We start from the raw sequence: 11,743 nt of genomic DNA, 5'->3' as shown, positions 1-11,743 counted from the left end.
GGACAGCGCATTGCCTATATATATATATATATATATATATATATATATATATATATATATATATATATATATATATATATATATATATGTGTGTGTGTGTGTGTGTGTGTGTGTCTGTGTGAAGTGCCAACACAAGATGCTTGAAAAGATGTTAAGACTGGTGAATATCAACATGACTGACGCGGGATTCTTGTGAATATGATCATGTATATAAAGATGTACAGAAATGAGGCAAGCGAGGTCTCGTTTTAATCGCAGGCCCACCGCGCCGTCGGCTGAAGCTTCTGTGGATTTTCTTATTTGACTTTCCTCCACCAGAAATCTTCATTTGAAATGTCCTCACCAGCTCCGTAGCCACGTTTATTATTGTTTCTTTGCTTTTCTATTTTCCTAATCACAGCAATAGTGGACATACTGTATCATACTTGTTGTATAGTGGGTGGAAATTGCACCGGGGAGGAGATTGCGTGACAGATTCATCCGGAAAGTATTCACGGCGCTTGGCTTTTTTAGTAGCCTTGTTCTGAAATGAAATTTCAAAAATTCTCCCACTTCAAAATTCTGCTCACAACACGCCATCATGACTGAGGCAGCAAAAATGATCATTCGAGAGACGTCGTGCAGATACAAATTAAGTAGAAGTACTGATTCGACTTCAAAGTCAACAAGTACACACTGAGATGCACTTACTGTAAGTATAAAAGAACAAAATTAATATTTTTTATTGTCAAGTATATATAATACCGGTTTTGATAACTTGACACAAACCTCAAAAAAAAAAATGAGTGAGTGAGTAAGTGAGTGAGACAGTGTCTTAGATTTTGATGTTTAATCGATTGGGGGGGGAATCATGTCATTGTGGAGTGTTGTGAGTCGAATTTTGAGGAAAAGAATCATTTTATACATTTTGGACGAAGGTTGCAAGTTATAAAATGGGAAAAAAAGGTGCTGTGCTGTGCTGTGCTGCGCTGTATGTCACACACGTTTTCAGTATTTACCTCGCGGTGGCTTGTGGTCAGGGTCGGTGCTCGCAAGCGGTGGGCCGGCGCCCCGGTGAATGTGCAATAATGTATCAAGTGAGACCCTCTGGCCATAAACCCCGCAAACGTGCGATTGTCGGGGGTTCAAATGAAGCCTCACAATATTTTGTTTTCTATCCAATCTACTGACACCCTGTTAATGTGACCTGATAGTTCTGCAATAAACACGCTTCTAGTGTTATGATGTCATATCAAATGTTGTTCATCAGTTCTGAGGACCGGGCTTCGAATGCCCACCCCCGCCTGTGTGGAGTTTGCATGTTCTCTCCCCTGCCTGCGTGGCTTTTCTCCGGGCGCTCCGCTTTCCTCCCACATCCCAAAAACATGCACGCTCGGTTCATTGAAGACTCTAAATTGCCCGTAGGTGTGGATGGTTGTTTGTGTACGTGTCCCCTGCGATTGGCTGGCAACAAGTTCAGGGTGTACCCCGCCTCCTGCCCCAAGGTAGCTGGGATAGGCTCCGGCACTCCCGCGCCCCGCGTGAGGAGAAGCGGCGTCCGTGTTGCCAAGTACAGCACAGGTGGTCCCGCTGATGGGTCACTTACGGAACTATTAGAGAAAAGCTCCGTGAAATTGCCTTTGCCGAGGTTTAGACAAAAAAAAACATTGGCGCCAAACGAAATAAAACGTCGGCCCGCCGTCCCCGAGGTGGAGCCCGAGCCGACTTTAATTGCTCCGTTTCTATTGAGGATTTCAGCGCAGGCGACAATTAAAATTAATTGGATGTAGAACAAGAAGTGTTTTTTTTAAGAGCGCTTTTTTATTTGCGTATGTCAGCTGGGAAGGTGTTAATCTGGCACGAGGGGTCGCTTCGCCACGTTTATTAGCGGAATCAAGTCTCGTGCTAACGTGGTGTGGAAAAGTCACACTTTTGAGATTTGATTTCAATGGCAAAATTAAATGATGACTGTCATATTCTAAACCCGATTTGGCAACAACAACAAATAAAATATTCCATCCATTTTCCTTGGCGTGGTTACGGCTGACTGGGGCGAAATAAGCGGGTCGCACCCCGGACATGTTGCCAGCCAATCACAGGGCACAAGCAAGCAAACGTTCGCACTCACGGACACGCCTCAGAACAATTCGGTTTTTGCCGAACCTAACGCGCACGTTATTGGAATACGACTCGAAGTACCTGAGAAAAGCCGACACAATGCCGACTCGAGTCACGTGACTTGGACTCGCGTCGACTCGAGTCGCTGCTTTGGTGTCATGTGACTTGCGTGGCGAAAATGTATGAAAGGCTCGACTTGCTCGAGTCAAACTACGACTTGGCAAGTCATGCTGTCAACATAGTGTGCCTTTTGTTGCTGCGTGCCACCAATCTGGCAACCGCAGACCAGCCACAAACATTGGCCGAGGTTGCCTCGTTGAGCAACCGTCAAGCAGCAAACTGCAAACCTGTTTACATTTGGATTCACGGATTATCTTTTGGATGAAATCGGGGGAAACACAAGAGCAACGTTTGCCGCTCGAAGAGAAACGCTTCAACGAGGTGTACCTTCATCGGTCTGACGCAGCGACGCTAGCTTAAGATGAACTAAACTTCACTTCAGTTACGCATTTAGCGCACGTCTGTATTTGGGAAACAGATCGGCACCAAAAACAAATGTCATTTTCGAATCTGCCGATTACATGTTTACTCCCACATAATGGAGAGTATAGTTCAATATGTATCATCACGGTAGCAGCCGCTGGCCGTGTGGTCACCAAACGGTCACGCGGCGTCTCGGTTGGCACAAAGCCGACGGCGAGTTTTCGGCTCCCGTAGTGAGGAGCCTCACGGAGTAATGCTTACTTGTGCTTCAACATAAATGTGGTGGTGTGTGTGTATAAGTGACTTATCTGACTGGTTGGTTTCGCTTAATGCGCCTTCTAGTCCGAAAAATAGGGTATGTTTGCTATCGGCACTTTACATGTAATGCTAAGACACTTAACTTTGGTAGAACGTGTTTTGCAATATAATGTTATGATACTAGATATGAAGGAAATGTCATCTCACATGAGCTGATAACGTCCATCTGACTCTTAAATCCATGCTGGCTCCGTTACTTTTGGTGATATTTGATCTCTTAAGCAGGCCTACTATGGAATCCATCCATCCATCCATTTTCTGAGGGGCTTCTCCTCACGCGCGTCGCGGGCCGCTGGAGCCTGTCCCAGCTACCTTCGGGCAGGAGGCGGGGTACACCCTGAACCGGTCGCCGGCCAATCGCACTACTCGGGAATACAAATTACAAATGGATATGAGCCTTATAATATGCAAATACACATCATGTATGGAGATGTTTGGCATCAGCTGGCACAAACTTGCGTGCTGCCATAAAAAGCCACGAAAAACGAGCTTTCTAAGCCAAAATGAGGTGGCAGTGAATGGGACTACCAACAATGTTCATGAAATTAACGTCACAATGATGTTTGGCGAAAGCTCCCATTGGAAATGTTAGAATTGTGTCATTGTATTTGTAGGCGTAAATGGTGTGTTTTTGGTCTTATGAACAGTGAAAAAATATTTTATCGCTCCAAAATATGTTGTGACCGAGCAGGATTGTATGACTTGAATCACAACTTACGACTTGCTTGAGCCAAGAAACGACTTGACTCGACTTGACTTGCTTGATGATTAGATTTTTTTGGGGGGGGGGGCTTGCTCGTGTCTTGCACGTATGTGATTTTTACTCCCACCTCTGGAAGGACGCGATTTGGGATTCAAACCCCGAACTTCAGAACTGTGAGGCAGATGTGCTAACCACTATCGCGCCCCGCTGCCCATTTGTGCGATCCAATTTGCAATATCGTGTAGACCTATTCTGGTTTTACAATGTTTTAACGCTGTGAGTTTCCACTGTACCTCCATCGATGTTTCTGAAAACGACTCAGGGTGGGAGGGGGGTGGCCGGGGGGCTTTGGAAGCGGGCCACGGGCGTCCCCCTGGGAACGGCTGGCACAGAAATAAAGTGACATCACGGGTGCCGATGTATTGAAAAAAAATGCGCACGAACTGAGTCGTACATTTGCTCGCAGGGGAGAAAGCTGCGTATCGACTGTTCCGTTCGCGGACACCTCTCCCGCGCGCTGATTGACATCAAACACGGCGGAACCTCCTCGGCGGAGGGGACCTGCAAGGTGTGTGTGCCCGCTTGTGTGTGCGCGAGTTTCACTCCCCTCTCGAGCAATATGTTAGCCTTTGTGATTAAGTCTAGATAAAGGCTCGGGCTCCGTTCTGGGGACGAAGCGCCTGTTAAAGGACAAGACAATGTTGTCTCAAATGTCAAATGTGCTTTGACCCTTGACCCTTGACCCCTTCCAAAGGCCAAACCTCTAATTGCTCCTGATGAGGTGCAGGAGGAATGTGTGGATAAATGGGATAAAATACAATACAATGTGGTAGAATACTAACATGCGAATTACAATGAAAGCTGCAAGTTGGATGGCCTGATATTTTGCAGGCGTACCTGATGATGCAACGTGGAAGTTTATTCACGTTTCGCTCCAGTGGTGCCTTGAGATGCAAATTTTAACCTACTAACCCAAAACCCTTGTACCTCAAATTGTCTTTCCCCATTGAAATGAATGGAAAGGCCATTCATCTGTTCCAGCATCCCTAGGAAAAAAAACAATCAAATGTAGTTTTCATTTATTTATTCCATTAATATTGTACTTATAGTAAAAACGTAATTAAATAGAATGTAAAGAATTACGCAGTTTTGTGCATCCGGGCTAATTCTTTGCAGCCGCTTCTGTGTTGTGTGACTGGGGCCACCAGGGGGCAGTATAATATCAGTCATCAGACACAAGCCGAAGAATAGTTTCACAACTGCTGTCAGTGACTCCTCAGTAAGGTGCTCTAATATTTCTTATATTTTATAGGTAGCCGTCAATATTTGCCTGTGAGTGTTGTTATATTGTCTGTCGGCATGTGTCGCTTCACCATTTGTCTTCCAATATCTGTTGCTTAACGCCACCGCGTAGATGCTATTTGCTAGCCTATGTATGGCGTTTCCCATTATGTGTTAGCATTAAGCTAGCAGACCTTAAAGCAACGTTATGTGGTTGTTTAAATACACAGGGTGTAATTCGCTCGTTTAGTTTGACAGTAAAGTTCAAGTGGGCGTGGCATTTAAGAGTGTGAAAGAGCCTCTTTTGGGAAGATTTGGGAAGAAGACTTTTGGGAAGAAGTCTGCCAAACTTCGGTTCACTCGGATCTCAAGGTGCCCCAGTAATTATCGGTCGCACATTTGTGTCAAATTACATTCTTTTGAAGTTAAATGTGAACGCACCATATTTAGTTTTTCATTCTTGAAGGATACATTACATTTTTGTAACTAAATAAAAAGAATCAGTCTGCTACGAGCCATCCACCCCAAACGAAATCAAACATGATTTCCCAAACTCTGGGCCGAAGCGTCTCTCGACAGAAGATTGAATTACAAAAGTAAATATCGCTTTGTTTGCAGCACCCTCTGGAAAGTTGCTCGCAAAATCAGTCTCACCAACTGAGAGAAAATCGGATGTGCGTGAATAACAGAATGCACGAGAAAGTCTCAAGGACCCGTGCCTGGAATGAATCAGGAAGATGGTCATTTTAGTTTGAAGCGGCAACTTTGGGCAAAATTCGTTGCCTGCCGTGGACGTTTGGAATCAACCGTTCACTGCCACCGACGTATATGTTCGTCAAGTTGGTTTTTCAGGCGTGGAAGACGGTCTCGCCCAGCTTGTCTGTGAACTTAGCTTTGTAAACTGCTGTAATGACTAACATATCCCTGTAGATGGCGACATTGCGCCGCTTTGGATTTGTGATCGGCACGGCTTTTCAATAGAAGATAAAGATCAGGCGCTGAATCACATTGATTGCGAGTGAGAGAATTGCAAACACGTTGGCAGTCGGACAAGTTTAGGCACCTCACACTTGAATAGATTTTGTATATGTGTGGTAGCTTATATTGTTTTGAAAATCCAGCCCCCAAAGGCATTTTCCCTTCAGAACATGATATTTGGTAAGCTGATCTATCATAAGTAGACCCACCAAAATGTATCAAGAAGCCATGCTGACAAAGGCGCATGAAGCTGTCTTTTTGGTTTGAAGCAAGAATTTGAAGCTCCTGGTGGCCATTTCCGGGGGTCTTTGAAAGATGAACTTGTCCTGGTTTTGAAAATCCAGCGCCAGTTTCACTTAGCAAAATGAAATTCGGTCGGCACGTCTATCATGAGTAGACCCACGAAAACGTCTGAAGAAACCATGCCAGAAAAGACACAGGAAGTCTGCCATTTTGGTTTTAAGCCCCCGCTCATTTTTGCCCTTTTATGAGTAATTCCAGGGGTCCTTCAAATGCTAACTTGTCCAAATGTGAACCACGTACTTTATACTCGACACATGAAGAATTTCAATGTTTGTCAATGTGTGTGGGCGGAACATGGCAGGCAAGTTTGATGACTCGCCGTAAAACACAAAAACCTGAATTATTCAACTCCACAGGGTCCAAACGACTTGTGCGTGATGTCAAAGAAAGTTGAACGAAGGCGCTATTTTAGTTGTCCGTGCGTTGCCCCACCATTGTCACACTGTAGTCTCTTCACTAAGCAACCTTGCAAAAAAATCTATGATCGCACGACAACCTTGCGCTGTCAAGATAGAGTTCTCCGGCGAACATTATTCAGCGGGCCGACCCGAGACTCGGTTGTAAAGTGTCGGTCATGCTTAACCCGGAGTGGCGTTGTCGCGGACGATGTGACCAGGTGGACGCGAGCGCAGGAGATTGGGAACCATCAATATGCCGCCAGTGGAAATTGAAGGAGGTCATGATTGATGGCTTCCAAATCCACACCGCACATATGCTGAATCTACTTTTTCTCCTACCGGGCTCAAGGGCACGTGAGGATGCGGTTTCCCTGGATGTGTGATGGACAGGCCTGGTGGTAAAGGCTTTTCACAAGGAAGGGAGCGCCCTCTGTAGGCGGCGAGAGTGACTGACGGCACATGGAAAGTGCAGAGAGGAAGGAATGGCGCTAAACCAGCTGGGAGTGACAAACAGCTTGGAGCAAGCACACTGCCTCTGCGAGCGACAGTCTTCTTTTCGTTTCCTTCAGGTGATGTTATACGATAGCCCCCCAGAATGAGAACAGGCGCCAAGCAATACAACACAACAAGTGGGTTTAAATAAGTTGAAGGCACGCGGGAGGCTTGAAATAAGTGTTTATGTGGTCCGTCGATATTGTTGTATAGTTTTGCTGGACCTGAGCGGTGCCTTTGACACAGTCAACCATGTGAGGAGAGAACACTTGGTGGGAATCTCTGGTACTGCTCTAAATCGCTTCAAGTCCTATCTCCGGTCTGGAAGTACTTTGATGAAATTGGTGGGGGCTACGCAGGGGTCAACCCTCGGACCCCTATTGTTCAATCCGTTCCCGCTCACGAGCAGCTGTAGAGTGTCTCCGACCACAACTACGCAGACGACACTCAGATCTACGAGTCACTCACGTCACGTGAACACGGCCCTCGTAGATTCACTCTGTCGCTGCATCGAACGGATCGCTGTTTGGATGCAAAGCACTTTTCGCCAGCTCATCTCAGACAAAACTGAAATCATTGTCTGAGGCCCACAGAAACAATAAGGAAGTCAGTTTGAGACTCTCTCTCTCTCGAGGTAAATGCTGAAAACGGACGTGTAAAAACCGAGAACGTGCGTTAAGTGTCTCGGAATGTTTGAGTACGCCAATTAGTGTCCCGACATGCATATTACAGCATTTTCAGGCCTTGCGGAACTTTGTTGTAGATGCGCAATACCTGTGATCTTTGTCATCCAACACCTTGTGGGTTTCTTCTGGCTTTTGTGCCACTTTTGAGAACAGCTGAGGGCTTTACAGAGGCCACACCAACAGCGCCGAAGCCCCCGTGCCATCGCATTACCGTGCATTAAGTGATGTTCCTTCACATTGGCGCTCCCGAGAGAAAATGGAATTGGCACTGGAGGTTTTGCAAAATAAGACCACGCAAGAAATCCTAGCAAATTGAAGTCTTATGATTTATTGGACTGATTTATTACGTTTGTCCGCCCGATTTTGTTACTTCAGCGTGGGAAGGAGCCAGACATAACAAACGCATCCTTCGTTAGCATTTGACCTCCACGCGATGATTTGTTTATTTACTTTTATGAGCGTATGTCACACACCTTAGAGGACTTTCGGAAAATAAGAGCGTGACACAGTTTTGCAGTTGGTACGGTAAAAAAAAAAAAAAAGCTAAGTGTCACATTTGCATGGTAGGTAGGGTTTTGCAAATAATGGAGAGGGGTGAGGGTTGTCACCAGGAGAGACGGTGGGTGGAGGACGGGGGGCGGGGTCCTCAGGGATAAAGCTCGTCTCGTCTCAGCTCTGGAGCGCCGACAGCTGCTTGAAGCCCAGGAGAGGATGGGAACAAGGAATATTTTGCGGTGTTAAGGCAGACGGCGACGCTCCGAAAATATGGAAGAAGTGGATTCAACAATTAAAAGTCAGCTCTATTATCTTCATAAAGGCAGAACTGTTGATACAGAGCTTGTACGGCGGTGTCTTGAGATACAAGTTGAATTCATCCCATGACCACACTTGTAACGACTCGTAACTCAAATCAACTTTTCGCATTGAAATGAACGGAAATGCCATTTACGCGTTCCGGCCTCGCCATCCAAAAAATGTTTTCAGTTTTTTGAAGGAACAATTTCAACATGGATCAAAACTAATCAAGTTGGACGTAGACGAGAGATAGCCGCATGAAAAAAGGGGGTAGCGGTCCCAGCCAGCGAGAGCCGACCGCACCGAGACGAACGAAAGCCTGCCCAGGTTCCACCTTCGGCCACGATATGGCGATTAATTCCAATGAAAGGAAACCTGTAACAAACTACAAGTTAGTACGTCAAAGCGTTTTCCATGATGTGTTAGCATTAAGCAAGCGGGGGCAAAGTTGAGTGGTTGTTTGAAATACACAAAAGTGAAATTCTCTTTGCGTTGTTGATTTTTGCCGACAGGAAACTTCAACTGGGAGAGAGACGTTCAACTGCTGTTGATTGTCAAGTGAGTTGACTTCCATGATAAGGGCTCGTAGCTCGTATACGTTTGCGCTCGCGCTCGCGAGCGACAGCTCGTGTTTGGGAAAACTGGGAAGTCGGGTCACCGGCCGTCGCGAGGTGCGACTGTACTCACCGCTACGTGTTTGACGGAAAGCGGGATCGACGGTATCGATATCTGCCGGAAGTCTGCCATTTTGCTACTGTACTGTACATACAATATTTGGTCCCGTGAATATCGGGTCATTTCAATCGAAGAGCGTTGACTCGATGGCAACCGGACTGTTCGGCTCGTGTGACGTTGGGCCAGAGCAGTTGGTACTTTACTCGTATGAGGTGGAGCGCTTGTTTACGTCTTGCGGTCCTTGTTAAACCCCATTGGAAAATGGGCGGTACAAGAAGAAACGCATTACAAAGGCAATTTTATGCATTCCCACGTTTCACGGGCGAGCGGGTCAGGCGTAAGAAAAAAAGGCAGCGAGTGATAGCAAACACGCACACACACACGTGTGGGAAGGTGGTGTGTGTGGTTAATTGCACAACGAGAAGCGGCTCCCGAATTTATTTCCTGCCTGTCCATACAAGGGGGATCATGGAAAGCCATTCGTTTCAAGCAGACACAATTTTCATATTTAATGAGCATGACGCGGATACAATTACTGTAATTAGTCAACGCTCACTCACGACCGATGGAGCTGGCCAGCATTATTCGGGGCTCTTATTAACGATGGCGCACACGTGGCGCCGGCAGGGTAATTGGGGGCACGTGCGGGTGCGGGAACAGGAGCGGGTGGGCCTGGGGATCGGCGAGCCTTGCCGCTATCTGGCCGCGCATACGTGCGTGTGCCGTACATGTTGACGCGCGCTGCCAGCGATGCCGAACTCCCAGTAAGATTCACTGCAGTAAGAAAGGAAAGAACATCGGTCGATGTCTTCGTTCGGCGCACTTTACACTTTCAAACCCGGTAGGAGCAAGTCAAAAAGAAAACGGGACTTTTCAAGCCATTCCTCACTTTTTCTTTCTCAAATGAGCAAATCTATGTTAGTTTGGTTGTTGTTGTTGTTTTTTGTTTTGTTTTAATTCAGGCTCTTGGGTGCATGCATCTAAGATTTAGGAATTATGATGACGCATGTTGGGTATTTTCTTTCCATCGCTACTGTTCTGGCTCTTGTGTTTCCACACATTATGCTGTGTGTGTGTGTGTGGTGGGGGGTTAACCACCTCCAAAAATGGTCAACAGTGGAGAGTTACACAAAATCATGTCAGTAAGTGGCTTCACGAGCTCGTATTTGTACAAATTTTCAAGAAATATCAATTGTGCTGCGAAACACATTCGGGAGGTTCGCGCCGATCCTTATGAAACCCGCGCAGCCGTGTGGTCTTCAAGAGCAAGTTGTCAAAGTTGCAAAGGGTTGGCGTCAGGGAAGAAAGCAACAAATGTGACCTCAAATCTTTTATCCAATTAGGAGCAGAGTCACCGGCTGAGAGTTAATGAGTTGAAAACACATTAACACCAGCTAATTAGCGGAACCGAGCGCAATTAAACCGCATCGAGCCAAAGAGCTTTTGCTCGGCTTTTATTCAATATGTGGAGAAGACGACAATTAAGGCAACGACGCCGGTTCACATCAGAAAGGGTTTTCTTTGTCTTTCGTCGTGGGATGAAAGCTCTCGAGGGACGCCGCGGATTGAAGTTTGGAAAGCGGCTGAAAGACGAGAGCCGGACGTGAGGGAGGTCACGGCAGCCGCGCCGGACGTGAGGGAGGTCACGGCAGCCGCGCGGCCCGTTTCGATTTGGCACCTGAAAGACGCTGTGACTTCAATTCGGAGGTATGTTTCTAAATACATGGAAATAAATGCTGAAAGCGTGCAGACTGAGAATTGCGTAGCATTCAATTGTAGAGCTACAGCGTTAAACTGTTTTTCCTGATTTTTGGGCACGGCTAAATCGGCGCCACGCTTCGGCTCGGGCGCGAGTTGCCCCTCCCCCACTTCGTCGGCATGACCGGTTATCCATCGCAATTGCTAGCTAGCTATGCCCGCACAGCGAAAATGAATCTTTCCTTCGGCGAGTGCACCGGCGTGGCCGTTTTAGAGCGCCTCATCGTGGGCCGTGGAAGGCGGAAGAGCGAGGGCAAAAGCAAGTCCGACGCGACGGTCGACACGTGGACAGGGGCTTGGTGTTAGCGTGGCTGCTTCAGAGCGCCTCGTTGCGGCAACGTCGAAAAGCGCCGCGACGACCCGGCGGGATGAATTGCGGCCGCTGACAGTCGAGCGGGATAATCGCAGCGTTCGACACTTTGATTTGTCATGATTTGGAACCCTCATTCTATACACTTGGCAAGTATTTGTTTTATCTTTCAAATGTGGCAGTTGGTTGACACCTCTTCTCTGCGGTGTGTCAAATTTACAAGACAGCTATTTTGACTTGACTTTTTAGGGACTCGAAGTCCGATTTGGCCGAGGACGTAAAAGATGACGTGTAAACGAGTCACGGCTGCTGTTGAATCCCACGTGTTCAGCGCGCCTCCCACCGCACGTCACTAGCTTGAATGTCCGCCTCGCGCTCTCTGTCCTGTCCCGTTCCCAGAGGCAAACGTTTTGGGACCCCAGGCGGGCCACGAACCCCTACAGGAAGGGAACATCGAACGTCACGA

This window comes from Phycodurus eques, chromosome 18 (assembly GCF_024500275.1).
Source record: "Phycodurus eques isolate BA_2022a chromosome 18, UOR_Pequ_1.1, whole genome shotgun sequence".
NCBI lineage: Eukaryota > Metazoa > Chordata > Actinopteri > Syngnathiformes > Syngnathidae > Phycodurus > Phycodurus eques.
The sequence above is the reverse complement of the archived record's forward strand: the minus strand, read 5'-3'. Positions refer to the sequence as shown.